At 39.4% G+C, this 27,584-nt stretch overlaps 1 protein-coding gene across 2 annotated transcripts in view; it reads right to left on the bottom strand.

The window, feature by feature from the left end:
• The window catches only part of LOC131685117 (hemicentin-1-like), a 574,669-nt gene that overhangs the window by 246,424 nt on the left and 300,661 nt on the right, over nucleotides 1–27,584 (bottom strand). The gene's annotated exons all lie outside the window — the stretch shown is intronic.

The following is a 27,584-nucleotide window of genomic DNA, read 5'->3' as shown; positions in this document are numbered from 1 at the left end:
ATTTTAGTTCCATATTTCTCCGCATAGATTACAGGCATACTAATTTTTTACAAGGAAATGAGATAGGAAGTAGGAGTCTTCTACAAAGTTGTAGAACAAAGTTTTTCCAGTAATTCTATCTCTAGTCCTTTTACAGCTAGTGCTGGCGTCATCTATACGGTGAAATATGAAACTAAAATTTTATAGTTAAAAGATGACTCATATCATGTACTAAAATAGTTCCAAACATACTATTCAGTTAAACCCAACCATTATTTCGCAAAAAAAGTAAAGTGCCTACTGATTCACCACCATGTGCTATTGGACCCCATGTAAAACTGACTCAGGCTCCACTTCATGACCGTCGATGAAGCCACTCGTCTAGAACAGGTAGCAGCTCGTATATATCACCTACCACCGAATTCTGAACTCACGTTGTACGCACAGAATGCTGCCAGTACCGTCTATACGCATGGGCACACTGGGCCTGGGCCAGGAACCCCGGCATTTAGGGTGTCCCGAACTGAGCGATGGCAGACGTCGAGGGAATAGGCTGGCTTGCTGTAACGACAGGAGTAGATTTTCTATGGTGCTGGTTCGTGCAGCAAAGAGTGGTGTTTTTTACGGTAGTTACGGCAGAAGAACATAGAGGTACAGTTCCTGGCTTGATGTCCAGTACAGAAGCAATTCCATCATAGGCGTTTCTGGGAAACCAGCTCACGACCCTGGCAGATGTACATCTCGGAAAATGCTGGACTTTGGAAGAGGAAATGCTTCTCTGGACAGGCGAGACACTGCAGAGCACTGGAGCTCGATTCAACGGTGGCTGCCGTGTATGCCACCTTGAACGGCCTCGGGGTTGTTATAACGCATATCGTAAATTAAGTCGTCGCTGTTGCTGGATTTCTCCTCCCAAGCGCGTAGCGTAGTTGGATCCAGCTTGTAACAAAGGAGGTTGACCAACGGTGTATCCCAATAATGGACTGGCTCACCCTACTTTGCCAAAGCCCTCACATGCCGGTGGAAATCGTCAGTCAGAGCGTGAATTTCTTGGGGACTTTCTTGATTAACCGGTGGGAGGTCAAACAGAGCTCGGAAGAGCTGACGCTTCAGGAACCGCTTGTTGTTGTACCGCTTTTGCAATGCTTCCCAAGTCGATGCGTAGTTATCCTCTTCAATGTCTACGGACTCGAATGGTTTCCGGGCTTCTCTCTCCAGCGACTGCAGCAGGTGCTGCAGCTTTGCGACCGTCGGAATATCTGCATTGCTGTGATTCATTGACGTATACGTGTCACGGAATTCCAACCAACGCGAGAAATCACCGTTAAACTTGAGAAGATCGATCTTGGGTAATCGTAGATGAAACGAGAACGAAACATGAGCAGGTGCCGCCATTATGCTGTTCAGTATGGTTGGGTTGGAATCTGCAGCACGATTTGACAGTAGAAATCCTTTGACCGCACAATAACGCGTATCGAAATCCATTTTCTCTTTCAGGTGGGTATCCAACATCTCCGGCTTATCGTACAGCTCAATCTGTCCTTGAGACTCCTTGTAGTTCCGGTACAGTGAATCGAGGCGAATTGGAATTTGTCAGGCATCTCGATCGCAATCGAAATCCTCCGCAAACTTCTCCACTGCCTTCTGCACTACACGAATCCCTTTCCGTTGAATCACGTACTCGGACAGTTTCTTTTCTGTCTTGGTCGCAATTATTGTACCACCTCACTGATCTTCACTACCACCACTTGAATTATCGGAAAACGAAAAAAAGGTTCAAATCGATAAAACGGAATCCTTCCCGGCGCAGGTACCATTCCTACACGATTTACTTACTTGATACTTGATGGTCAACAATTCTCTTCGTTGAATCTACGACGAGTGAATAATTCTCCTCCATTGGACCCGGTCCTGGGCCAATCTCTTCCAGTCACCCTGGAAATTGAGTGCTTTTAGGTCTTCTTCCACTGCAAACAGCCATCGTGTACGCGGCCTGCCACGGAATCGTCGGCCTCTTCCCGGTTTTCTACTGAATATTATCTTCGCCTGTCGTTCTTCCGACATTCGTGCCACATGACCAGCCCACCGCAGCCTGCCGTTTTTTATTAGCTTGACAATATTCACTCCTTTATATACTTGGTATAACTCGTGATTCATGCGATGCCGCCAGATGCCATTTTCTTCTTTATCGCCGAGTATTGTTCGCAGCATCTTACGTTCGAAGACACCGAACGCTCTACGATCGACTTCCTTTAACATCCACGTTTCATGGCCGTACAAGGCAACCGGAACTATCATTGTCTTGTACAACGTGAATTTTGTTTTCGTCTGCAAACTACGGGACTTCAGCTGGCTACGAAGTCCGTAAAAAGCCCTATTTGCAGCTGCAAGACGCCTTTTCACCTCGCGGGTAACATCATTATCGCACGTCACTAGAGTTGGCGGTCGATTTCAATGATATCAGTATCGTCCGCAAATCCTAGGAGCATATGCGACCGAGTGACGATGGTACCGTTCCTTTGCACGCCTGCTCTCCAGATGGCACCTTCAAGAGCAATGTTGAACAACAAGTTTGACAGCGCATCACCCTACTTCAATCCATCTAAGGGTACGAAGGACGTCGAAATCTCATCCGCAACCAGAACACTTGATTTCGATCCATCCAGCGTTGCACAAATCAGCCCAATGAGTTTCGTCGGAAAACCATGTTCTACCATTATCTGCCATAACTCGTTTCTTTTCACTGAATCGTACGCCGCTTTGAAATCAATAAACGAAAGGTGTGTCTGCAAGTTGTATTCCCGGAATTTATCTAGGATCTGTCGCAGGGTAAATATTTGATCCATTGTTGATCGGCCTTCACGAAAACCACCTTGGTATTCGCCGACGAAAGACTCCTCCAACGTTCAATCTGTTGAACAAAATACGTGACATAATTTTGTCCGCCGAATTGAGGAGCGATATTGCTCGATAATTGGCGCACTCCAGTCTGTGTCCCTTTTTGTATAAGAGACAAATGAGGCCCTCTAGCCTGTCAGCAGGTAGTTCTTCTTCCCATACCAACAAAAGAGTACGGTGAAGTATTTCGTGCAGCTGCTCACTACCGTGTTTGAAAAGTTCGGCGTGGAGCTCGTCCTTTCCAGCAGCCTTACAGTTTTTCAGCTCTTTGATTGCCTTTTTCACCTCTTCTAGAGGCTCGTCACTTATCCTTATTCTGTTCGTTGACGCGCTAACATTCTCTTCATTCAACAATGTCTCGAAGTGTTCTCTCCACCTGGCTGCTACCATAGTTTTATCTGTCAGCAAGTTACCTTCACGGTCATTGCATATGACGGGAGACGGCGCTGTTTTATCTCCGTACGCCATTGACAGTTTCATAAAATTTCCGCATACCATTTTGTTCCATACTGTTTTGCGCCTCAGTAATGACGTTCTCCTCATACTGCTTTTTCTTTCTGCGGTGAATTCTATTTTCGGCTCCTCTTACTTCCTTGTACCGCTTTCTATTCTGCCGGGTACCAGACATTAACATCCGGCTTCTGGCAGCATTTTTCTCATCTGTCACTCTCTGTAACTCCTCATCGAACCAACCGTTTCTGGGTCGTCTCTGAGCAGTACTTATTACTTCTCGCGCTGCTGTGCTCACCGCTCCGTGGATTGACCCCAACAGATTGTTGAGTTCCTACACGACACTAAATCGAAAAATGACACAAGTCGAATGAAAAAATCTTTCCCGTCGCGGTATGACACTTTTTCGCAAAACGACCGTGAATCGCACGCAAATCGAACGAAATTATCCTTCCCGACACAAGCGTACCAATCTACGCGAATTTGCCACTCAGCACCACCTTAACAAAAAACCGATTTAATCCACCTAGCAGTGAGATGAGACATTCCTTACACATTTCACTATTGGATTAGTTTGCAGAGCTCACGAGCAGTAGGCACCCAATTAGAGGTGGGATGAAAACAGTTTCTAGTCTTGCACAAATAAAATCTTGAATAAACTGAATAAATTATAGAAATCAACAAAACGACCGAAATAAAAAAGTAAAGCAAAAAATGAAACAATAGGTTTTTAAATTCATAAAATGAGTAGAAAAACTAATGGAAATCATTATAATTTTGATCCAAATACACGAATCAAATTAGATTAGGTTACTACATAAAAATTAAGATTATATTTAGAAATAGTTATAAGATTAATAGAATAAATTGACTAATACTAACAAATTGAATGAAATAAAACGAATGACTGAACATGAAATGCATAAAATTAAAGATATGAATAAAATGAATCAGATAAATCAAAAGAATCAATGATTCAAATGATTCAAATGAATCAAATGAATCAAATGAATCAAATGAATCAAATGGATCAAATGAATAAAATGAATCAAATGAATCAAATGAATCAAATGGATCAAATGAATTAAATGAATTAAATGAATTAAATGAATCAATTGAATCAAATGAATCAAATGAATCAAATAAATCAAATGAATCAAATGAATCAAATGAATCAAATGAATCAAATGAAAAAATAAAGAAAAAATAAAGAAAAAATAAAAGGTTATAAATTAATATAAAGAAATAAATTGAATCAAATAAATTACTTGGATGAAATGATTAAAACTGAAAAAGTAGTCAGATTATTAAAATGAAGAAACTGAACAAAATGAATAAACTGTAAAAAATGAATAAAATCCATACAATGAAAACAATGAATGATATGAGTAAAATGCACAAAAAGAATAAACTGATCAGAGTGAATCCAAAGAATGAAACGAATAAAATAAGTAAAATGAACGCAGATGATCAAAACGAATAAAAAGATGCGGAATGAAATAATTAATTAAAATGAAATGGTCATATTTTTGAATAAAGAAAATGAATAAACCGGATTGTACGAATTTGAAAACCATTGCATCAGAAAGCTTTGAAATGTTTTTGAAAATCCCATCTTCTGAGAAAAGGCTAATAAATATGCAATGGACTTTGTGGGCTTCCATCTTTTTTTGGTTTTATTCTTTTTGTTTTCATGCTTCTTTACTTGACGAATTCAAAGTTTACTTTTTGGCCACATATTCCCGAAAAAAGATTTATGTGCAGAACAGAATTTACTGGTCCAGTATTTTAACGCGCAATTGAATATAGTAAAGTGAGACAAGGTCACATGTGCTTTCAAGCCCCTTGAACAGAGAACGACAGAGGGAGAAGGCGATTCGTGAATGAGACAGGTAGATATTTCAAAGTTTTTATTTGCATTGAAGTAAATATTGTGAAATGTCTATGCTATGTCGATTGCATAAAAGCCGTGTTTGTATTGTTTCGTTCGGAATTCTCGTGCAGGAAATATGGATAAATAAGTCCTATACAGACCAATATTGTGAAAAAGAAATGGTTCAAACTACTCAGTATATCCAAATATGGACGACGATAAGTTAGAAGTTGCATCCCCCATCGAGAGTGGGTACTTTGGGGACTTCTTTTCCTGGATCTAATTTGTAGATATTTTTGGTCTTTGATCCGTTATTTTTATGAAAGTTCGTACCAATACAACGAATGTGCAGCTGATACAACTCATGGTTCATTCGCCTGCGCCACGTTCCGTCTTCCATCTGCACGCCACCATAGATGGTACGCAAAACCTTTCGTTCGAAAACTCCAAGGGCGCGTTGGTCCTCCACGAGCATAGTCCAGGTCTCGTGGCCGTAGAGGACTACCGATCTAATCAGCGTCTTGTAGATAATCAACTTCGTGCGCCGGCGAATTTTGTTCGACCGGAGCGTCCTCCGGAGTCCAAAGTAGGCACGATTTCCCGCCAAGATCCGTCTCTGAATTTCTCTGCTGTTATCATTGTCGTCGGTTACCAGTGAACCCAAATACATGAATTCGTCGACCATCTCGATTTCGTCACCGTCAATCCGAACTCGGGTGGGAGGTTCACATTGTCGTCTTTAGAACCTCTTCCTCTCATGTATTTTGTCTTCGAAATCCTGGCTTCAGCTTTCAGTCTTTGAGCATATAGGGTAGACGAGCCCTTATTCATCTCATTAGTCAGGTTGTCACAATATTTCGCTGATAACTCGGCTTACAGTGATTGGATTACGCTTATATATGTAATAACATCTTTGCTTTGTTCTTAAGAAACAGTTCCATAAAAGATCTAGCTTGGAAAATGTAAAATATTCGCGTTTGAGCGAAGTGAAAAGTTGAGTACGACGCACCCTTATTCATCCTACCATATGAGCTAATGCGTTGAATAGAGATAGCTGACACTGCTCTAACTAATGTTTTCAAATGGGTGAGATGAATAGAGGTGCTAAGATGAATTAGGGCACAGTAACCCTATTTCATTCAAAATTCAATAGAGATACGAATAGTTTAAATATCGCAAGTGGAATGTCTCTTTTGAAAATTTCCATCGTCAAACTTTCATATTACCCAGTTAAGCCAAATATTTTTTGATATAGCCATGAATTTCCTTAATTATAGTGTAGATACAGGCTTTGAATACAATTGAATTAAAATTGAGTTGATGTAGCAGCAGACAAAAAATAGTTTTGTTTTCTCAAACCTTCGCAATTACAATTAATAAATATTTCAGATTGGCAGATTATCACACAACTTAGAAATGGATACAGAAATAGCTAGATAGATGCGATAGAAGAGAGACAGAGAGAGAGAAGGAGAGAGAGAGAGAGAGAGAGAGAGAGAGAGAGAGAGAGATGGGGGGGCGTGTGAGAAATGGCAAATGATGGTTAATGCAGTGACATTATTTTTATAGGTATATTATTATGATATGTTGATTCTTACACTCTTATCATAAATAATGTAAGTAGTAATTTTTGCGCCATAACCAGTATAACCTAAATCTTGCAAAAGAGCTAAATTTTCGCCAGATTTTTGGGCTTCAAACATACAGTTGCTTTCGGTGACGCCACAAGTATAATTATATTAGAAATCTTTTATCTCACTACTAGGTGAATTACTTTTTGATCTGTGAATTGATATACCATCCAACATTTACCTCATGATTAAACGCAATGCCTAATCCAAGGAATAAATACTAGAACTCACTGTTTCTTTATCAACACTTTATTTTGTCTTTGAAGTGACCTTATGTATTGATTTTTGAGAAATAGTTCATTTATTATAAAGGTAATTCACAAAATGTTCTCAACATCGAATTCCTTGAATCACGTAGATGTGTTTTCATACCCCGATATTCAAAATCGGTTTAGTTTTGCCCCTAAAACACCAGTAAAGCAATACTCTGTATGAAACAATCTCATTTTTAATTAGTGGAAATTGGTAAGCGAGGACTAAAATACAAAATGTCTGATATCTCCGCCGCTCGTGCTCGGATTTAGACAATCTATAGCTTGTTAGAAAGGTATTTCAACAAGCTTTTTTTTATGTTCAGTGTGTTTGACAATATTGTATTGTTCGAAAGTTATTTGCCAAAAACCTGCAGTATTTTGACAAAATCGCCCATATCTCAGAAAGTAAACAACATATCGAAAATCAAAAATAATAGTGTCAAATGGCAACGTTAGGCCTTTCATTTGAAACTAATTTCATTAAGATCGGTTCAGCCATTGCTGAGATAATTACATGACATTTTGTACATACATACATACACACATACACACACACACACACACACACACATACAGACATTGTCTCAATTTGTCGAGCTGAGTCGATTGGTATATGAGACTCGGCCCTCCGGGCCTCGGAAAAAGTTGTCAAAGTTTGAGCGAATCCTATACATTTCTTTTGTAAGAAATGTAAAACATGCATTTTTTTCGAAAGCAGAAATTTTCCGAAAATTCGTGTTCCGACTTGGCGCTAATCAGCTGCGATGTTGAAAATTTGCACTGAATTGCAGCGATGGCCGCTAGCATCGAAAATGGCTTAATCGGTAGTCACCGTCATGGGGCTGGAACAGGCAGTGTCTAAGCCGTAGCGTCGAGTCAGCAGCAATTTGCAATGGTGTACTCACCGTACTGATCCTTCCTGGTTGGGGTTTCCTCCGATCCGGTTCGAAGAACCAAATGGTGGGGCGACTTACATGGGGTTCCGCGTTCGAAGGATTTTCCTCTGTCTCCTTCCGAGACGGCCCAGGATGATCGCCTTATTAAATTACACTTTGCACTACTACGGTCCGTTTTTCACCTTTCTTTGACTGGATATGCTGCCTTGCAGCTTTTTCCTCACTGCACTTGGGGTTGTTTTGTTTTCTTCGCCTCTACTGCACCACGCCTTGCAGACTTATTACTGCCTTATGGCATATTCGTTTTTGACAGTGCACTACACCGGTGTAGTCGGTGCTACACTCATTCAAACTTGGGTGTAATCAGTCTATCTCTTTCTTTGCACTACACCGGTGTAGCACCAAGAAAAAACGAAAACGCTGTTAAATTCACTGTGTACATACAACTCACAGTTCGCACAACACTGCACTTGCAATTTCCCGGGAGTATAACTTGCAGTGAAATATTCGCTATTTTGCACACTCATGACGACTTACTTTGCAGGAATAAACACGCACTGTACCGTCTTGATCAACGTATTCTTGTCAACTGCCTTTGTTAGCTGATTTGCCTATTCCGTCTCACACGGTGCAGCGATCATTTTTTCTGTGTGCTGTCTCATCGATCAGTACGGTCTTGCTATTGCAGTTTACACCAATGAGGTATATATATAGGTGTGGCAGAACACACGGTTTGCTAGTATTGGCAACCAAAAATAATCAATGTAAACAATCCAGAAGCACAACGGGTCGGCGTCAAAGCATTCACACGATTCAATGGGAGCGGAACGAACGGTATGACGAAAGCAAATCGATTTATTCTGTGATCACTCACACCACTCATGTAAGATTCATCTTACGAATACCAAGGTGCCCTCTTCGCCATACCTGTATATACGACATTGAGTATACGCAGCATTGCGGGATTTTGTACACGTTAGTAGGGTGGCGCACTTTTCTGTTTAGCGTTTGACTATGTTAGGTATTTATTTATTTCAATTAGGATTAGCTTAGTTTAAAATTAGATTTAGGTCATTTATTAGGTACGGTACGTTCAAGAATCAACAACAGTTCCACAGGTCCGGGGTCGGACGGGCTCCAACCATCGTTCATCAAGAATTGCTCTTCATCTTTGGCGCTATCAGCATCTCAATTATTAGTTCTCTTGTTGAGAATGTTTTCCCCACGAAGTGGAAGGAAGCTTTGATAACTCCAATCCACAAAACCGGCAACTTACATGATGTCACCAATTATAAAGGAATTTCAATCTTGATCTGCCTCTCTAAAATTATCGAGAATATGTTGTTAGATTTTATCTACCCCGCATTAAAATACATCATCACTTCCGACTAGCATGGCTTTGTAAGAAAGCTACGTGTCGTTGTTGATTGATAAATTGCAAAACCGACAACAGATCGATGCGGTGTACACACACTTGAAAATATTTACATCTTGTGAGATGCACATGAAAGGAGCGTCACAATTCACTTGAATTCACATTCGAGAACATGCAGAAATATGTGTCGCTCGCAATTTTCCAGTTTCTTCAGCAAAGTATTACATCAAAAGAAACGCAATATTTTATTTACCATGTCAAAACATGTAAAATTCTGTTATGAAATAGACAAATACGTTGCAATGTTGTACGTCAAATGTAATTTTCATTTTTTCTTAGTGTGCATCGACTTCTCGAAAGCTTTCGACCGTGTTCCTCATAAGCTTGCTGTGGAAAATCTAAGGCGGATTGGACGGCCGGACTTGCTGAATAGTTGGATCTTCTCGTACCTTCCGAACCGTAGCGCCTCGGTGCGACTTGGAACTACACTATCGGATCCTTTCCACAATTTACATCGGGCGTTCCTTAAAGGAGCCATCTCGAACCTCTTCTATTTGTGGCCTTTGTGAACCACCTCTGCAGTGAATTATTATTGTCTTCTAAAGTCATGAATGCTGATGATCTGAAAATTTACAGTCTTATAACAACTATGGTAGACTGTTGTGCATTTCAAATGGATGTCGATAGGATCATTTACTGGAGTGACAGAAACGGAATGAGTGTGAATATTCAAAAATGCACACAATCACTTTTACACGAGTACAAACTCCAATTAAGTTCGAATACTCAATGTGTTCTGCTCCCGTAGAACGAGTCGTCTCCGTTAAGGATCTTGGTGTCTTTCTCGACTGTAAGCTACGCTTTATCGCACATTACTCTTCCGTTATAGCTAAAGCTTACGCTGTACTTGAACTCATCAAAGACAACACTTGCGATTTAACAGAAGGCAAAGAATTCTTCACATTTTCTTTCGATCATGTCCATATGAGCCTGCCTAGTCCTAGTTCTCCGTTCTAAGTTTATAACTGATTCGCCCTAGAATACCTATCCGTCTTTCAATTTCAATGCTTTCGTTTCTCTTAGTCTCAAATTTGCCGAAAATAACCAACAAAATCGATACAGTAGAACCTTGCGGCAATTAAAACATAGTAATATATTTTGCAAGTTTGTCGGTTTTTACATGTAAATTGTTGAAAACCCCATACAATCAGAACAACAACACCTCCGAAGAGATATTTTCATTCCAATACGGCTTAAACTATAGGTCATTATCACACTGGGTTAGGAACAATAGCATTTCCTTGAGCTCCAGCACTTTGTGCATAAGTTCATCTATGTATGGAAAAATTCGGAAATTGCAATACTGCAGGGCAGTTACATATCAAGTGATATGAAGTTCCGTAATCGGGTTCACAAAGATCAGACGAATGATACTCCGCGTGCTGAATAGTAACCAAGTGATAATTGAGTTTGCAATGTCAGTACCTTAATAAGAATACTACAATTGTACTTGGAAAAATGCAGCAATTTTTTTTTATATTTTCGGACTCACATCTAGCATAATTTTTTTTCCAACACATGTTTGCAAGCTACACCAATGGTTGGCATGTTCGAATCGCGAACAAGAGCGAATCTTGTACTTTATCCAACTTATCGACAATGGTTGAACTGGTTCTGGACCAACGAAATCCATTCCTTTCCAGTAATATCGGAATTTCCGGGTACCCATAGAAGGTATGCAGATAGGGTTTGAAGTTCTAAGTTCTTCGATTTCACTTCGAAATGCAATTATCCATTTCTATACTAATTTCGTTGTCAAATCTCAGTCAGCCTGACTGTCAGAGCAAAAATAGATTCTTTTAACGCAGATTCCCCGGCCGTTGAAGTGTAGATTGTACTCCACACAGAATAGCGAAATTTTGTGCTTGGAATACGGTAAAATATCTACCAAGCGAATGAAATTGGTTTAATATCACTTCACGACAATAGACACCTGCTAGGCCCTCTAACAAAGAACCGCCAGTACAACAAACTACGTATTCTTCAAGTTGCCGCTCCATCCTGTCAGACAACCATTCCTCACAAGGAGGAATTCTCACATTGCAAATGTTTAAAGGAATACTACATGTGAGTGCAAGGGCATTTCTGTTGTATGCTTTGTGAGCCAACTTAAATGCCCCCGACCCGTCCCTGTGTCTGCGATTCCAAGCTCTTCTACATCAATGTTTGAGTCGAACAAGTCGGTACTCCATCAAGGTAGAACACATAGAAACACGCATAACTTATAAGTCTCTTGGTATGCTGGTACTATGAGTGAGTTTATTTTATTCACTACCTTTTCAAAGTCACTTGGAGATTCAATCGTCTGAAGATACCCAAGAAACCTGGTCGCCAAGGTTCGTAAATTTGGGATGACGATATGTGACGATATCTAATGTAATACCGTCCGAGCAGAGAGTTACATCTAGCACCTCTTCTCTGCCCGCTCGTGCAAATATTAGGCGATTTCCTACATTAAATATGTGTAGAAAGTATTTCATCAATTCGATGCTTCTCAAATTGACATCTGAGCAGCCCCAAATTATGTGGTGGGCATTTTCATCACAGCCGATCATGAGGGAAAACTCATTTCTGCCACAGTATGATAGAACCCTTCTGAAATCATCAGATGGTGATGGTTCATTACGCGGCAAATATGCCAAACAATAGACGTATTTATTGTTTATGTTAGCAACAGTCATATTTACCGTGACAGCACAAATATAGCGAGTTATGAGGTTGGATACAAGACATGCGTCAATAGCACTATTCGCAAGTATACATGCACGAAGCATTTCACGTGGATTTATCATGCCATTTTTGGTGAAGACGGGGTTAAATAGCATTTCAACATATAAGTTTTCTTTATGTAAATGCGTTTCTTGAACCAAAGCTATGGAAGCTTTTCCTTCCTGCATAATGCGGGATAGATTAATAGTTGCTGTACGTTTATGCCGAAGAATTATTTGTGCTGTGTTTATGCTCTAACCTCACTCGATTACGGCACATTTCATCACGTGCTGGTTATTATACAGCAACTAGAAGATACCAAACACGTTGGCTTATAATCGCCTATAGCGAACCCTGAAATGGGTATTAGGGACATGACCATCCCACGATTTACGAAGAAACAAACGTCCACTGTGTCAGAGATTCGCGTAACACAGCAAGTGAAAGACCCACAACACTCCGTGCGCGACTGGCATATTTTAGTTCTGCCAGCAATTCAGTCCACGGTACGCAGAAGAGCAATCCATGCGGGGAAAGGCTATAACCATACATTGATCGCTGTCGTCTGCTCGATATGGAAACTCTGGCAAAAAGGCGCAATACATCCAGAGCGATATTTATTGGGAAAATATTGACCGGCCAAACGGATGCCCCAGATATTCTCTCACAAATCAATATTAACGTACCCCCCAGAAACCTTAGATCACGTAACTTTTTAAGACTAGACTTTCAGCGCACCGAGTACGGTCAGAACGAACCCATAAGGGCGATGTGTAATGTTTTCAATAGTGTGTATGACCATTTCGATTTTTATGTTTCTAGTGATGTTTTCAAGAATAGACTTAGGAGATTGACTTAGCTTATAAGATCATGTGAAAATATTTCTGTAATATTATTGAAATGATGTATACCTTGTATGTAATTTTGTTAATTTGTAATGTCTGTTCATTGTTATTGTAGGAAAAACATGCGAAAAGATTATGGGTTTTTACGCGCATTCGAGGTCTGCTTCTGAAGTGAACCTTGAAATAGGCTTTTCCCTTACAACAACATTAAATTTCATGTAGACCAACATGGGTCAGATGAAAAATGGAAATAAATAAATAAATAAATAAATAAATAAATAGATAAATAAATAAATAAATAAATAAATAAATAAATAAATAAATAAATAAATAAATAAATAAATAAATAAATAAATAAATAAATAAATAAATAAATAAATAAATAAATAACAAATAAGCAATCAATTTCCTTCTTCATTTGCTGTTGCAGCTTCAGTTCGGGTACGTTCACTGCCCCAGGTTCCATTGCTTTATTTTGTATACAAACAGAATGCTTCATAGGTAAAGCTGTAGATTAGAGTGCCAAGAAAAATAATGAATTTTTGAAAACTCACTCGGCCCACCCCTGAGTCGATTCCTAGTCCCACCAGAAGTACTTGCTCCAAATTTGAAGCAAATCGGACAAGTCTAGCTACCGGACCAAGGTGCCTGAAGTTTGTATGGGATTTTTTGACGATTTACATGGAGAAAACCCACTAGCTCGCATTTTCACCGCTAGATGGCACTGTATGCATCGTATTATCACTGTAAGTGAGAATAAGAAATAAAATTTAATTGTCTACAACTTTGTCGAAGACTGCTAGTCAATCCGGCTTTGTTGAAAGAAGTTATTAAACTTTTAGTGAAGTGATGTCTGAGTCAGTTTTGCATGGGGCCTAGCAGTACGTGGTAGTATATCAGTACTAGGTTCTAATAAACTAAACATTTTTGTGGAATAATGGTTAGATTTAGCTGAATAGTATGTTCGGAAGAATTGCAGTACATAACACGAGTTATGTTTTGGTTAGAAAATTTTAGTTCCACCTGTGACCGCATAGATGGCGCCAACACTAACTTTTCAACGGAGAGAGATAGAATATCGAGATGTTTGGCAAAATTACTGAAAAAATCTTTTCTACAACTTTGTAGAAGACACCTAATTTCTATCTCTCTCCGTTGAAAAGTTAGTGTTGGCGCCATCTATGCGGTCACAGTTGGAACTAAAGTTTTCTAACCAAAACATAACTCGTATTATGTACTACAATTCTTCCGAACACATTAGTGAGCTAAATCTAACCATAATTCCACAAAAATGTTTATTTTGTTAAAACCTAGTACTGATACACTATCATGCACTGCTAGGCCCCATGCAAAACAGACTCAGACATCACTTCGTTAAAAGTTTAATAACTTTTCCTATTCGAGTCGGATCGCTTTGCAGTCTTCAACAAAGTTGTAGACAATAGAATTATCTTCTTAAGTTTCACTTTTGGTGATAATCTGATGTATACAGTGCCACCTAGTGGCGAAAATTTGAGCAAGAGGGTTTTCTCCATGTAAATTGTCGAAAAATCCCATAGAAACTAAGTGCTTTCAGGGCAGTCCGACTGTCAGAGCAAAAATAGAGTTTTTTACCACAAATTCTCTGTTGAATTTCTGCTTGGAATACGGTACAGTATCTATCTAACGAATGAGATTGGTTTAATCTCATTTCACGAAAATAGATACTGGTACCGGCTGAGCCCTCCAAAAAAAAAAAGCGTCAGCATAACAAAATACGTATTCTTCAAGTTGTCGCTCCATCCTGCCAGACATCCACTCCTCGCGGGTAGGAATTCTCACATTGAAAGTTTTAAAAAGAAAATTGAATGTGAGTGTAGGGTCGCTGGGAGCAAGTGTATACTCAACTATTGAGTTACTGCTCCAGAGCCCAGTAACCTTAAGACGTTATGCGCAAGAAAGTGCTTCCTTCCTGCACAAGGCAGGATAGAATCATAGTTGCTGTACGTTTATGCTGAAGATTAATGTGAGCTACTCTGACCATAGTCTACAGACTATGGTCTAGAGCACTACACATTTCATCATCAGCAACCAGAAGATATCAAAAACGTTGGCATGTAGATTCATGTAACGACACTTCGCGACTGGGATATTTTAGTCATGCCAGCCATTCAGTCCTCGGTACGCAGAAGCACCTTGACTTAAGGACTCCTGTTTTCAGTCGCGTCTTATGACATGGTAGTAGGAACCCAGTGGATCAATTCTTGTTTAATATACTTGAATCCGCCGGATACCACACGGCCTCAAAGGATATTTTTGTCCAGAGAAATATAATAGACTGTTATCAACCTCGTTGTGTACCACAACCACAATAGCATATTTTGGTGAAATCGTGGTGCAAACCACAAGCCATTCCGGAAGAACAATCCATGCTGAGAAAGGCTATAACAAATAGCTAATCGATTTCCTTCTTCATTTGCTCTTGCAGCTTCGGTTCAGGTACGTTCACTACGCCAGGTTACTTTGCTTCATTTTGTATGAAAACAGATTGCTTCATAGGTAAAGATGTAGATGTGTAGATGATGAATAATCGGTTCGAGATGCGATTTTCCCAATTATTCCTTCCATTCTCGAATGAGTAAGAGAAAAAAAACTACGGAATCAACCTAAGAGAACTGTGAGTCGAACGTTTATTAAGTAGAATGAAACTCTTCGAAAAATTAAGGCTAATCCTTACATCTTTAATAATGATTTGGCGAAAAAACTGAATACTAACTGCTGTGTTGTTGCCGAGTTTGCCTCCAAAATGCTACAAATCTTATTGTGAAAATTAACATCCCAACCGAAGTCCCAATCAACAAACAGCGATCCAAAATCGTATGGTGTAAGACCAGGTACTAATGAAGCTCGATTTATGTGACTTGGAACGACGATGAATCATATGGGAAAACCAATTTTAAACAAAACCTGTAGTTCAAATTCTACAAGATGAAGATAGAGGCAACAGTCACCAGCGTCACATATTGGTCGAATAGAGAATTAGTGTTATCAGTTATCCAATTCCGTGACTTACGAAGCCGTGCAACGGTTGACAAGTGGCATAAACAGAAAAGAGCGAGAATTTCTTCCAAATAACGATGAATGATTTGTTTATGTTATTTTCTGAAAAATATGTTGTTATATTTATTCCGAATTTTCTTTTTCGATTGCAAAAACGCATTTGAAAGGTTTCATAAAATAAAATAATAATGACACGAATAAAATAAATAATCAGAAAAAATATAAACTGAATTAGAATGAAATGAATGAATTGATAAGGAAGATTAAATGAATAAAACTGAATATTTGTTGAATTAGATAAAACTGAATGAAATTAATGAACCTATTAAAGCTGAATAAACAATTAAATCAGTTAAATTTTCGAAAAAGATATAATTAGTAAAACAAAAATGCAAAAAAGCATTAAATTATTGAATATTAGAGAAGCTATATTGTTAAAACAAGTGACATCAATGAAGAGTCAGTTTACGTGAAACTGAGACATCTACCAATGAATCGCAGAAACTCTGCCTATAAGCCCACCTTCTACCAACAGAAGCCGAAGATTTCAAGCCTGTTCTTACTGATCCTGCCACTTTTAGTTTTCAGATCTATATATTTCACTACCAGCCATAAACATTACTAATCTGTAGGTCCTACAATAGTTAGAATAAAAATAAAGAAATATAATTTAATAATCTGAATTTATTGAGTTGATTAATTGGATAAAACTGCGACATTTCCCAAGCAAAGTCAAACTTTCACATTAAAACAATCCAATTCGATGGTGGCCATGAAGACGAAACCAAAAAAATTCAAATAAATTTCCCTTGTTTATAACACTACGAGATATTAATAAGTGTTTTAATAGATAATAGACATTTGGCACAACTGAGCCGTGGATCTTTTAAGCTCTTTTTATTTTTATTTATTTATATGATGTTACATTAATTAATTTGATATAATCTGATCAACGATTCTTCTACATAACACTGGGTTCGCGGCTGCCTCTCTCCATCCACGGTTACGTCCGATACATTCCGGATCTTGCTGCACCTGATCAGCCCACCTAGCCCGCTGTGCTCCTCATCGTCTTGTACTTGCCGGATTTGAGCAGAACACAATTTTAGCAGGGTTGGTGTCCGGCATTCTCGCAACGTGCCCTGTCCATCGTATCCTTCAAGCTTTGGCTGCCTTCTGGATACTTGGTTCGCCGTAGAGCTCGTGGTTCATCCTTCGCCTCCCCACACCCTTCTCCTGCACGCCGCCAAAGATAGTTCTAAGCACACGGCGCTCGAAGACTTGCGGGCCCTTCTTGAGCATGGTCCAGGTTTCGTGCCCGTAGAGGACTACCGGTCTTATCAGCGTTCTGTACATGGTACATTTAGTGCGTGGGTGAATTTTTTTTGATCGTTATTTCTTTTGGAGCCCACAGTAGGCACGAGTTCCATTGACGATGCGTCTTCGGATTTCTTGACTGTTATTATTATCAGCCGTTACAAGAGATTCGAAGTATATGAATTCCTTCACTACGTCTAGTACATCCACGTCGATCGTAACACTGCTTCCTAGGCATGTACTTTGTTTTAGACGCGTTCACCACAAATCCAACTTTTGCTGCTTCTCGTTTCAGTCGATTGCAAAGCTCAGCCACCGTTTCAAATGTTCTCCCAATAAGATCCATGTCATCCGCAAAGCATACAAATTGGCTGGATAGTGTAAAAATCGTGCCTTGGTTGTTAAACCCGGCTCTCCGCATAACACCTTCTAGTGCCATGTTAAACAACAGGCACGAGAGACCATCACCTTGTTTTAGTCCCCGGCAGGATCTGAATGGTTCACCCGATATCCCTCACGGTTTTGCACCCCCTCCATCGTCGCTTTAATTAGTCTTGTGATTTTCCCGGGGAAGCCGGTATTCGTTCATAATTGGGACCTGGTATTCACGGCGTTTCTGGAGGATTTGCCGATGGCTGAAGATCTAGTCTGTTGTCGAGCGTCCATTAACAAAACCGGCATGATAACTTCACTAGAACTCATTTATAATAGGTAATAGGCTTCGGAAGATTGCCCGTCTGTCGGATCTTATTGGCGAAATTGCCTGCTGCATGTTGAGATCCTCATCCTTGGCGGTAAAGCATTTGTTGCGTTATCCACTGTAACTTGGAGGTCATTCGATCTGCCTTCTCTTACGTTACCATGTCGTGAACTTTTACCAGTTGTTCAACCTCCTGAACTGTTCTTTTTATAATGATATATATTGTCTTCGAATTAATAATTTTCGTACAGACTGAAATACTATACTAACTTAAACCTATTTTCAATTTGAACATTTCTCTACTTAAGTTAAAGTCAAAATAATGAAAAACGCCATTGAAGAGCTGACAGCAAACATCTACCGGGTTATTCTGGCTGTACTGCGTGTGATGAGTAGAGCGCCGAAAGAAGTTCATTCTCCGCAGAGACCTACCAGGAACGCTGAAGTGCAGCTTAGCGAGAAGCAGAGGGAAGTCAATGTTGTCAGCGAGAAGATCGAACACAAAAAGTCGCTGCAGAAAAACTCTCCTGTTTCGTAGCGTAGGCAGGTAGGTTGATAAGAGCACAACGATGCTCATACGGTGGTAGTTCAAGTCGATTTCGCCAGGGAAGCCGTCGAAGGGCATACCGGACGAAGATCTCTTTCACCCGTTCTATGCGATTAATGTGTACGGTGTGATACGGGGCCCAAACGATAACTCCATATTCTAGAATGCTGCGTACCAGACTGATGTACAGTGCCTACAGGCAGTAGACGTCGTTGAAATCTTGAGTGTTTCGTTTGATGAGTCCTAGTACTGCATTGGCTTCAGCAGTTACTGCATTGAAGTGTTCTATGAAACGTAGCTTACGGTCAAGTATAACACCAAGGTCCTTGATTGATGGAACTCGTTCTACTGGGGCAGCGCTCACTGCATACTCAAACGTAATTGGAGAGAGTATTCGTGCGAATGTGATTATGTTGCATTTCTGAATGTTTATAGTCATTCCGTTTCTATCACACCAACTCAAGATCCTATCTATGTCCATCTGAAGTGCACAACAATCTACCAGAGTTGTTATGATGTGATAAATTTTCAGATCATCTGCGTACATCACCTTACACGATATCAATTCGTTGCAAATGTCATTCACAAAGAGCACGAAGAGAAGAGGTCCAAGGTGACTCCCTTGAGGTACACCCGATGTGATGTCGAATGGGTCTGAAAGTACAGTTCCAAGTCGCACAGATGCACTGCGATTTGTAAGGTGCGAGAAGATCCAATTGGTCAATCAGTCCGGAAATCCGATTCGCCTCAACTTTTCAACAGCTAACTGATGATGAAGACGATCGAAGGCTTTGGAGAAATCTACATACACCGCATCAATTTGTTGTCGTTTCTCTAATTTATCAATCAGCGTTGACACATAGCTCATTAGGTCCGTCGTTGTTGAGCGCTTTCTAACAAACCCATGCTGATCTGTAGTGATGATGTGTTTTACTGCAGGGTAGAGAATATCTAACAGCATACTTTCAAAAACTTTTGGAAGGCAGCTCAGGATTGGAATTCCCCTGTAATTTATGATGTCATGGACGTTACCGGCTTTGATAATTGATGTTATTAAAGCCTTCCACTTTGCGGGAAAAATACTTTCACCGAGAGAGCGATTGAAAAGCATGGATATCGGTACAGCTAACGATGAAGAACAATTCCTTGACGAAACACGGTTGTATTCCGTCCGATCCTTGTCCTTTTGAACCGTCAACACCACGTCGATTGGTGTACACTTCGCGTTCAATGAAAGATGTTACAGGAAAATTCAAGGAGAACGTCGGCAGACTACTCAGGTACGATTCAGACAAAGGTGGTGGGTTATTACTTAGCACACTTTGAAAGAAAGACGAGAATAGATTTGCTGACTCCGCAGGTGTCGTTGAGGTCCTGTCACGGTAGTTCACCTTTTCAGGAAATCCACAGGTGGATGTTTTGTTCCGCAAATAAGCCCAAAATTGCTTCGGCTCGTCCTTCATGTTACTCTCAAGTCGTGAAACGTATGGTCGAAAGCAAGATGCATTCAATGATTAAAATTGTCGCTCTAAATCTCGCACAAACGACTGATCATCTTCACCTCTTGTCCGGAAAAATCGTTTACTAGCCTTCCTTAACCGATTTCGCAGATTGCGCAGCTCATCGTTCCACCAGGGGCGTTTATTTGTGCAACGGCGCTTTCGCCTTCTCAGAGGCACGTGTTGTTGAAAAATTAAGTCCAATTCACGATAAAACCTGTCCACAACCTCGTCGAGAGTACCCAGTGATAATATTTCAATCCAATTGATGTTTGAGACCACTCTGTCAACTATTCAAAATGTCACTGACAACCGCGATTTTTCCTCAATTGTGGAAAGCAGCTTTCATCTTTCCTGTCCACAAAAAAGGTGATAAGAGGAACATTGACATAGAGGAATTTCTGCGCTCTGTGCCATTGCCAAGCTCTTTGAGTTAGTCGTGGTGGAGTCAGTGTTTTTTCACTGTAAGGAATATATTTCTAAAGACCAACACGGATTCATGCCGAATCGATCGACGTCGACGAATCTACTATCTCTAACCTCTTTTGTGTACGAAGCGAACCCTTGCGAATCAACAAACTGATGTTATATATACTGACTTATATGCAGCTTTCGACAAAATCAATCACGATATCGCAATCGCTAAATTGGAAAAACTTGGCTTCAGTGGATCACTCCTGCGATGGTTCCAATCCTATCTCGTTGGCCGCCAACTCAGTGTGAACATAGGTGATGCATACTCCAAACTATTCTCCGCAACGTCTGGAATTCCGCAAGGAAGTCATCTCGGACCATTGATATTCACTCTCTATTTCAACGATGTAAACTATCAGCTGAAAGGGCCACGGTTGTCGTATGCAGATGACCTAAAAATTTTCAACAGAATTAAGATCCGAACGGACGCACTTTATTTGCAGCAGCAATTTGACACTTTCAGCAGATGGTGTGAAAACATCCGAATGATTCTGAATCCGGCGAAATGTTCTGTGATGTCGTTCTCCAGAAAACAAGATTCCATTGAGTTTGAATATAACTTGTTGGAGCTCTTGTTTCCCGGGTGAGCTGCGTTAAGGATCTTGGAGTGCTATTAGATTCGAAACTTACATTTAAGAATCACATTTCGTATGTTGTTGGTAAAGCATCGCGAAGCCTGGGCTTCATTTTCCGTACGGCTAAATCCTTCACAGACATTTATTGTCTCAAAAGCCTCTACTGCTCTTTAGTGCGCTCCACGCTGGAGTATTGTTCGGCAGCCTGGAATCCGAATTACATGAACAGCAGCGATCGAATTGAAGGCGTTCAACGAAAATTTATACGGTATGCTCTTCGACGCCTGCCTTGGCGCGATCCTGTTCGTCTACCAAGCTACGAGAGTCGGTGTCAACTCATCCAGCTTGATACCCTTCAGCGTCGTAGAGAAACTGCAAGAGCCTTTTTCATATCTGACCTTCTGTCAGGACGCATCGATTCCCCCGATTTACTAGAGCGAGTCAACATCCAAGCAAGGTCCAGAACGTTACGCGGAAACGTTCTTCTGAGAGTGCCGTTTCGACGAACTATTCAAACAGCTAATTCCGCTATCACGGGACTACAACGCCTCTTCAATCGTGTGTCGCACCTGTTCGACTTTCATTTGTCTCGGATATCTTTAAGAAAGCGATTCCTGCAGTTTTTTAGATGTAATTAGTTTAAGTTTCCATCATTGGGGTCGAGTGCGGCCTGTTGATGCGTGCGATAAATAAATAAATAAGTAACAGATTCTCGCATTTAGCTCGTCGTAATCGCATTGATTAAAATCATACCACACATTTACATCGTCAATCACTGGTTCTTGGCACGCATTAGACTTTCGATCATCCTCTGTCAATCCTGTTCTCATATCCAGTAAGCAGCTTAGTTGTCAAATTTTCCTATAATCTCGTTTTGCACTTCTCAAAAGCATTTTAATTTTGTATTCCACTATGATTTCGCCGCAACGAGCAAATTGTTTTCTAAAACGTCACAATATTTCTAAGCGATGAAAATTGCAATTTTGTTTTTTCGCGAACTGGTTATGATATTGTTCCTAACCCTTTAAAATTACATAATTTCTTTAATTTGAGATGAAAACAGTTGCAATGTAACTATTTTATAATAAGAACTGATGAGCTCATTAATGAAGATTAAGATGGTTCAACACCGTAGATCAATTGACTGAGTCAACTTCGAATAAAATTTTCATAAATTCTTGAGTTTGCATGATACATTATAAATATTTTCCCGCAAGCGGTTGACTGCTGAGGTGAATAGAAAAGCGTACGTTTGTACATCCTACACACGTTCATAATCTCAAAGCTCAAGCTTGGTAAATCCCTCATTTTAAAAGCACTGGCTCAAAGATTTGCATAATTTCAAAGTCATAAACAAAACTTACAAAATAAACGTAATATTTCTTCTGAAAACACCGCCTTCTGTTTCGGTTTTCACAGTAGCTTTATCCTTCGGAACCCAGCACGGTGGAAGGGTACGATTAGCCCGAAGCGATCAATCGAACAATCTCGATGGCTTTCGAAAAGCTATGAAGGCATATTTCACGATTGTTTCACAAACATTCTGGCCGGATGAAAATCACGCTACTCCAGGCACCGAATTTAGTCGTTGGGCAAACAATACACGGCTGGATATGTACCTACATTGTACATATATATGTAGGTATGTATGAATGGATGCTTCGACCGAACTTACCTTGCTCGAAATGATGAGAATGAATTGAAACGATGCTTCGCTTATGCCTTACCACCTGCGGCGAAATGTGTTGTGAATGGAGGTACGCACTTCAATCATTTCCATATCAGATCAAAAGTTGCTGCAGAGGACAGGCACAGTGTAGGGTTTAGAAATTTTCCGTCGGAAAATATTCAAATTTCAAATGAGGGGACGTTTGCTTTATCTGAAAACCATAAAATCAAGTTTTCATCAGTTGCTCGAAGTCATTCGTACATTGAATTGGGATTTTCTGGTTATATTTGAGTAAATCTACTCATAACTAGGCGTTCTTACAATTTGTTTCATTCATGGTAATTTCTAACATAGATCAATGTGATCTTTTATTTTTGTTGAGAGAACCAATACGACAATTTTCACCGCATTTTACAACACCTAAAACTGGATGTCGCGTTTGACCAGTTCTTTGGTTTGGAATACAAGTTCTATTTCTGTTTATGGATCTAGCGTCAATGAGCACTAAAGGCCTACATCAGATTCTGATTGGACGACTCGAAACGCAATCGGAGACTTACTCTGCTCAAAGAACTAACATTGAATCATTCAACGAACCCAATATCACCAACAATTAATTCCAAACTGATCCCATTAGAATTACCCTCTTTCTGTTATAATTGACGCAGAAATAATCGCTACGTTGGTGTAGAAGTCACCCTGCCATCAATTGCTTTCGGGCTTAAACAATCCCTCTTTGACCCAACTCACTGTTTCTATAAAGCCGTCAGTGTTCCATAAATATTCGCCAAACACGCAACCAAAGAATAGTCTGTTACCACATTTTAGCTGTCGTTTATTTACGAATGAAATAAATGCGATTCAAATCAGCAAATCATAAGTTAGAGGGCCGATTATTGCAAACAACTCGACCCGAACAAGGAGCCAACTTTTCACAGCATATTTATTATAGGTTGAAAAGTAAATTTTCTTCCCGCACAACTCTACCAATTATACGGGTACTACTTCTTCCGTAATTCACTCCTTTGTTTCACGATCCTTGCAGCCAATCATAGCAAGCAATTAACTCGACTCAAGTCGGATTGTGCGGTTTTGCAAGTCCAATTAATCTTAAGACCACCGCCAGTATCAGTACCACCCTCACCACCATCACGACCACCTGTGTTCTATAAATACCAAATAGGCTCCCAATTATGAAACGCAATCTCATTGGAAATGCTACTGGACAGGAGCATGAGCTCTCAGCCAGCAGCGGTACTCGACTCGACTGGTAGCGTTGTTGTGTGCTGTCCGGAGGCGACATACATCTTAATCAGCATTTCTGCACTATTCTATCTTCTCCACTAGGGATGTCTTTGCGGGAAATTGAAAGCATCCTCATCACTCATCTTGGGTTTGTTCTCTGGGAGGTGGATAAAATCCTCAACGGATCATGTGGGAAGCAACTATGTATACCATTTGTGTACACCACCGCTGCCACCGCCGCCGCCAGCGCCACCGGCTCGATGTCAGGATGATTTATTCCAGATGAATGGGATGGTGGAGATGAGTGGGCTTATTGAAATGATTACCTGAAGGCTTATTAATATCGTAATATTGGGTAACATCACAGTGGAAAAACTACATCTTTGTTGATCAGTTTTTGCTTCCCCAATCTTCTTGTCTATCTTCTATTTCCTTTTTGCAAATATTTAACAAGTGACTCGCGGTGAGCATACACTCAGGTTTTTTTTACGCGGGGGATACAGGCCGCGTAAATCAAAACCGCGTAAATTTCAAAATCCGCGTAAATGAAAACCGCGTAAATTTCAAAATCCGCGTAAATGAAAAACTCGTAAATTTCAAAATCCGCGTAAATGAAGACCACGTAAATTTAAGAATCCGCGATAAAGGGAACCTCGTTGATGGATACCGCGTAAATTCCAAAATCCGCGTAAATGAAAACCGCGTAAATTTCAAAAACCGCGTAAATGAAAACCGCGTAAATTTCAAAATCAGCGTAAATGAAAACCGCGTAAATTTCAAAATCCGCGTAAATGAAAAACTCGTAAATTTCAAAATCCGCGTAAATGAAGACCACGTAAATTTAAGAATCCGCGATAAAGGGAACCTCGTTGATGGATACCGCGTAAATTCCAAAATCCGCGTAAATGAAAACCGCGTAAATTTCAAAAACCGCGTAAATGAAAAACTCGTAAATTTCAAAATCCGCGTAAATGAAGACCACGTAAATTTAAGAATCTGCGATAAAGGGAACCTCGTTGATGGATACCGCGTAAATTCCAAAATCCGCGTAAATGAAAACCGCGTAAATTTCAAAAACCGCGTAAATGAAAAACTCGTAAATTTCAAAATCCGCGTAAATGAAGACCACGTAAATTTAAGAATCTGCGATAAAGGGAACCTCGTTGATGGATACCGCGTAAATTTCAAAATCAGCGTAAATGAAAACCGCGTAAATTTCAAAATCCGCGTAAATGAAAAACTCGTAAATTTCAAAATCCGCGTAAATGAAGACCACGTAAATTTAAGAATCCGCGATAAAGGGAACCTCGTTGATGGATACCGCGTAAATTCCAAAATCCGCGTAAATGAAAACCGCGTAAATTTCAAAAACCGCGTAAATGAAAAACTCGTAAATTTCAAAATCCGCGTAAATGAAGACCACGTAAATTTAAGAATCTGCGATAAAGGGAACCTCGTTGATGGATACCGCGTAAATTCCAAAATCCGCGTAAATGAAAACCGCGTAAATTTCAAAAACCGCGTAAATGAAAAACTCGTAAATTTCAAAATCCGCGTAAATGAAGACCACGTAAATTTAAGAATCTGCGATAAAGGGAACCTCGTTGATGGATACCGCGTAAATTTCAAAATCAGCGTAAATGAAAACCGCGTAAATTTCAAAATCCGCGTAAATGAAAAACTCGTAAATTTCAAAATCCGCGTAAATGAAGACCACGTAAATTTAAGAATCCGCGATAAAGGGAACCTCGTTGATGGATACCGCGTAAATTCCAAAATCCGCGTAAATGAAAACCGCGTAAATTTCAAAAACCGCGTAAATGAAAAACTCGTAAATTTCAAAATCCGCGTAAATGAAGACCACGTAAATTTAAGAATCTGCGATAAAGGGAACCTCGTTGATGGATACCGCGTAAATTCCAAAATCCGCGTAAATGAAAACCGCGTAAATTTCAAAAACCGCGTAAATGAAAACCGCGTAAATTTCAAAATCAGCGTAAATGAAAACCGCGTAAATTTCAAAATCCGCGTAAATGAAAACCGCGTAAATTTCAAAATCCGCGTAAAAACACCGCGTAAAAAATACCGCGCAAAAAAAACCGCGTAAAAAAACTTGAGTGTACTTCGCAGAGCTTGTAATCGTGAGCGCGTATAGTTAAGCGAAGAAAAAATTAACAGTGACATATGAAACATTAGATTAAAATCAAAAAATCAGAGCCTAAAATTCTCATACCTATTCAATGATCGACGAAATTCAGAGAATTCATCTTCGTCCTTTCCCTGCCTCTTTCGTCTCTAAATGCATGAAAAAATAAAGCAATAAAGGCGATGTCCCCACCTCTCTCGAATAGACGAAAACGAGTAGCAGCAGCACCGAGTTTCGTTTTCCTATGACAATCCAAAGTTGCAATTTCGTTTTGATGCGTGCTCAGTAATTTGCGATTCTCATTCATTAAATGAAATTAATGCAATGTGCATCTAATAATGCAACTAGAACATAGTTAGAATGAGAAATATGCACACCTATCAGGTTTCCGTCTTACAATACCATCATTAGCTCGCAAATCTACAGAATCGAGCATCGACAAATAAATATCATTGCTAGTGTATGTTCGTTTCCCCAGCAGTAAATTCTGAATCTCAAAGCGAAAACGAGCGTGCGGAGAGAATAATGAAAACGCTCTGCTACATGCTTGCTTTGTCCTAGCTCGTTGTCTCATTTTCGAATTCGCAAAGTGCTAGTTGTATGGAAAGAAGCTTCGTTCTTTCGTCAGTTTCGTCTGATTTTAGCAAATGAAAAAAAAAACATTTTCCGACTCTGGTCAAAAGTCAAAAGTCAAAAATCAAAAGTCGAAAATCAAAAGTCAAAAGTCAAAATTCACAAGCCAAAAGTCAAAATTCAAAAAGTGTTAAAGTTAAAAAGTTAAAGTGAAAAAGATAACAGAAAAGGAGAAAAATAAGTCAAATAATGAAATAAGAGAAAAATTCCAAAATGGTGAATAAAGCGTCAAAAGATTAGAGTGAAAAAGGTGAAAAAAGTAAAAAAATGTATGAACTTAAAAAAGTGAAAAAGTTAAAATGTAAAAAAAGGAAACAAGGCAAAAAAGTGAATCATTAAAAGCGATAGGTGAAAAGTTAAGAAAATTTAAAATTGTGAAGGAGATAAAAAAGTTCAAGATATAAAAACAGTGAAAATAGCGGAAAAGGTGATAAAGTGAAAAAAATGGAAAAATGAAACGGATGAAAAAAGTGAAAAAATAAAACAATGGAAATAATCTAAAAAGAAAATAATAAAAACAAATTGAAAAGAAGAGATTAAGAAGTAAAAAAGCAAAAATATTATAAAAGTAAACAGAGAAAAAAGCGAAAAACGTAAAAAAGCAAAAAATCTAAAATGTATATAAAATTGTGAGTTAGAAATGCGAAAAAAGGAAAAAGAGTGCATTGTTAAAAACAGATAAAAATGTGAAAAACGTGAAACAGTGCAAAAATCAATAAAACGATTAAGTGAAAGAGAAGAAACAAGTAAAAAAAATGATAGAAGCGAAA

This window comes from Topomyia yanbarensis, chromosome 2 (assembly GCF_030247195.1).
Source record: "Topomyia yanbarensis strain Yona2022 chromosome 2, ASM3024719v1, whole genome shotgun sequence".
NCBI classification, from domain to species: Eukaryota; Metazoa; Arthropoda; class Insecta; order Diptera; family Culicidae; genus Topomyia; species Topomyia yanbarensis.
The sequence above is the reverse complement of the archived record's forward strand: the minus strand, read 5'-3'. Positions and strand labels throughout refer to the sequence as shown.